We start from the raw sequence: 4,043 nt of genomic DNA on the forward strand, positions 1-4,043 counted from the left end.
TTCGTCGGTCGTCTGTTCTGCTGGATAAGGCGTCTCCTTTCTGTCTGTGTTCCTGCTCACCTCCTTTCCTTTCCTCACGGTCCTCGATGTTTCCCGGCTTCCTCCTTTGAAGGGCTGGTCCCGCCTGTCGAGTCTCTTCTGATTGGTCCTTCTCCCCTCCGGGCTGCTCCTCTTCCTACCCGGGTCGTTCCTCTTCCTGTATAGAAGAGGAGTCCGAATGAGTTAACCCTTGGTGCATTGGGGAAGTCATGTCTGCGTACGTTCGGCACCCTGAAATGCCAAGGTCAGTGATCACAACAGGAGTAAAGGCGGGCTCTTCCTCAAATTCCCCCTTCCCTAACTTTCTTGCTAGCAAGAAAAGGGTCAAGCGGGTATCTGGACAGTTAGTCTGCATTTGCTTGATCCTTCCCTTTTCTGTGGCTTATAAGGACGCAATATGGTTGAAGGGTAAGGAACCTTCGTAGTATTCTGTCATTATGCCCTTTGTTTCTAGACAGCCACTCTAGAGGGGCGAGGTCAGTATACAATGTAAACTCCCGTCCTTCTAGGTAGTATCTAAGAGATTCCACTGCCCACTTAATAGCGAGGGCCTCTTTTTCAATGTCTGCGTATCTTTTCTCCCTCGGAAACAGTTTCCTGCTTATGAAAAGAATGGGTCTTTCGTTCCCTTGGAGGTCAGTCTGAGACAGTACTGCACAAAGGCCGGCATCTGATGCATCTGTCTGTAATATAAAAGGCTGAGAATAGTCAGGACTCATAAGAAAAAGGCCTTGAAGTAAGGGCTTGTTTCAATTTGAAAAATGCCTGTTTAAGGAACGGTGTGGGGTGACTTAACTCTTTCTCGGTTTTTACAATCTTTTGTAGGAGATCCATCAGAGGAGCCGCCAGCTGTGAAAAGTTAGGAATAGACCGTCTATATTACCCCAGAACCATGTCCACTATCTCGCAGTGCTTGTATGAAATTGGTCAGATGTATCAGATGAACTGTGGATGACAATATCATCGATATAGGCTGCTGTGAATGTAGCACAGGGTCTTAAGACTGGATTCATCAATCATTGGAACGTGGCAGGAGCCTCATGAAGACCAAAGGGAAGAACAGTAAAATGGTACAGGCCACTAGGAGTAGAAAAAGCAGTTTTCTTACAGTCTTGTAGTCATAGAGGCACCTGCCAGTATCCTTTACAGAGGTCTAAAGTACTAATGTAACGAGCAGTGCCCAACCGTTCCACCATCTCATATACTCTCGGAAGGGGGTAGGAGTCGAACTGGGAGATTTTGTTGACCTCCCGAAAGTCGATGCAAAACCCGATGGACCCATCAGGTTTTGGCACCAATACTATGGGTGAGTTCCATGCGCTATTGGATGGTTTGATTATACCCATGCTCAACATTTGCTGTACTTCCTGTTCTATCGCTTGCCTCCTTGATTAACGGATACGATAAGGGAGCAATTTAACGCGTTTTCCTGGGGGAGTGGAAATGGCATGCTCTATTAGATTGGTTTTCTCTGGTTCTGTGGAAAAGACATTTTGTAAAGAGTGTAACCGAGCTTCTAATTCCTGTCGCTGGTTTATGGGAAGATCACTGTCTATGCTTTGCTGAAATAAGGGGGTTGTTCTTTGAGGGATTCCTAGAAATGCGGGTATGGCCCCCTCCCATTTCTTTAATAAACTGATATGATATATTTGGGTATTGGACTTTTTCTTGGGGTTTAATTCAAGGCAGTATGTAACAGGCGTAACCTTTTCCAAGACCCGAAATGGACCCTGCCATTGTCCTAACCGTTTGTGATCTGAGGAGGGCATCATCAGAAGAACAAAATCGTCTATTTCTAGACTGCGCTCCTTTGTCTTCCTATCGCACAGCACTTTTTGTGCAGTTTGGGCTTGTTCTAGATGAGAGGCGACTATGCTACGGACTTGTCCCCGATGAGTTTTCCGGGTTAGCACATATTCTGGTAGGGGTTTTGCCCCTTCCGGCTCTTCTTCCCACTCCTCTTTTAGCATATTGAGCAGGTGGGGGGCTGTCGGCCGTAGAGCAACTCAAAGGGAGAATATCCCGTACTTCGTTGTATTTTACAGCGGACTGCAAAAAGGGCCAAAAGTAACATGTCTTCCCCCTTACGGGTCTCAAGGTCCAACAATTTCTTTAGAGTTGTTTTTAGGGTAGCGTAGTACCTTTCTACCAACCCGTCAGTTTAGGGATGATATGCTGCTGTGCGGATTTGCTTGATGTTTAATAGCATACATACTTGTTTCATCAAGCGAGAAACGAAGTGAGTACCCTGATCAGTAATTATTTCCCGGGGAAACTCCACACGGGAGAATATATTAATCATTGCTTTAGGAATCTGGGCCGCATTCGGTTGGCGTAAGGCCACAGCTTCCGGGAAGCGAGTGGCATAGTCCACTATGACCAAAACAAAAAGACATCCGCTACAGGAAGGAAGCAAGGGCCCAATGATGTCTATCCCTACTCTTGAAAAGGGTTCCTGAATAAGAGGTAAGGGTTGTAAAGGGACTATCTTGGGTAAAACTCTGCTGGCATATAGCGCATTCTTTGCAGTACTGACGGACCTGTTGGTAGATTCTTGGCCAATAGAACTTTTCCAGTATGGTCCTTTCGGTTTTTTCTTCCCCGAAGTGGCAACCTAATAGATGGCTGTGGGCCATGAACAGTACTTTTTCTCTATATTTTTGGGGAACCAGCAATTGTAGTGGCATATCCCTCCCCCTTTCCGGTATGACAACCCCTTTTTAATGAAAAACTGGGGACCTATTTGCTTCGGGTCTTCCTCTTCAGCTGCTCTGCCCCAGGCTTCATGTAAGGTAGGATCCTCTCTCTGGGCAGGTAAGAAACCCCGATCGTGTTGCCAGATAGGCGCCTCTGTGGAGTTAGCTATGGCCACTCTATTCCAACTTTGTTTCTCCCTTTTTTTCTGTTTTCCTGTTTTTTTAGGTTTACTTTTGGGATATTCAGAATCAGATACTTGTACAAAAGGGCCAATCCATTCCTCACCCTCAGTCCAGGCATCCCTCACCAATCTGGTCATATGAGGGTGATTATTTCCTAACACCAAGGATTCAGGTAGTCGTGGAATGAGTCTGACTCGTAACGGAAGGGCACTAACAGATGGATCATGTTGTACCTGAACATCAGTAGTGGGATATTTTCTTCATCCCCATGTACGTACTGCATGTTAACAAACCAATTGGGCTGAGTGACACCTCCAGGGACTTCTTGGGGTCTCATTATGCTGTGAAAACAGCCGGTGTCTACTAAGGCTTGTTGTTTTTCCCCATTGACCAACACGTCTATGTGATAGGGAGGGCTCGAACCAGAAGTGGTGCAGTAATAATTACGGATGAGACTGACCTCCATGGGTTCCTTCTTCTGGGGACAAACCCGGGCTATGTGCCCAAAACCCCCACAGTTGTAAATTTGGGGTCCTGGCTGGGGAGGGGTCTTAACAGGTATCGGTAAAGGACTGGGCATGAGGGTGACAGGCTCTGACTTAGAAGGGGGAGGCTGACAAGGTGGTCAGATGGGGTTACTACCCTGACACTTCCAATGATGATCTTCCTTTCTTTTTTGTAGTTCCTGTGCCCTGTTTAAGGCTCTAGCTATGTCAATGGCTTGCTCTAAATTCAGTTGTGTGTGTTGACGAACCCACCTCTGTACATGGGGGTATAGGGATGTTAGGTACTGCTCTAGGTAGATCTTTTTCATGATCTCCTCCTTGGGCGCTGGTTGGGGTTTTAACCATCTATCTGCCATATCCCGAATGCGATATGCTAGAGCTGGCCCTTCCTTGATGTGTCTTAACTTAATCCGGTAAGTATCTTCATCAATCCCCAATTTTTCCAATATGTTCTTTTTTACTTCGGCATAAGGAGTGAGGCCTTGTGGGTTGACAGCCTGATACGCAGCTTGCAGGTCTCCTGAAAGGAGTGGACCCAGATACTGTCCCCATTTATCTAGACTGCACCCTGCAGCTCTGGCCATCCTCTCAAAATTAGAGAAAAAAAAAATCAGGGTCT

The sequence above is a fragment of the Lissotriton helveticus genome, chromosome 8 (genome assembly GCF_964261635.1).
Source record: "Lissotriton helveticus chromosome 8, aLisHel1.1, whole genome shotgun sequence".
Classification (NCBI taxonomy): domain Eukaryota; kingdom Metazoa; phylum Chordata; class Amphibia; order Caudata; family Salamandridae; genus Lissotriton; species Lissotriton helveticus.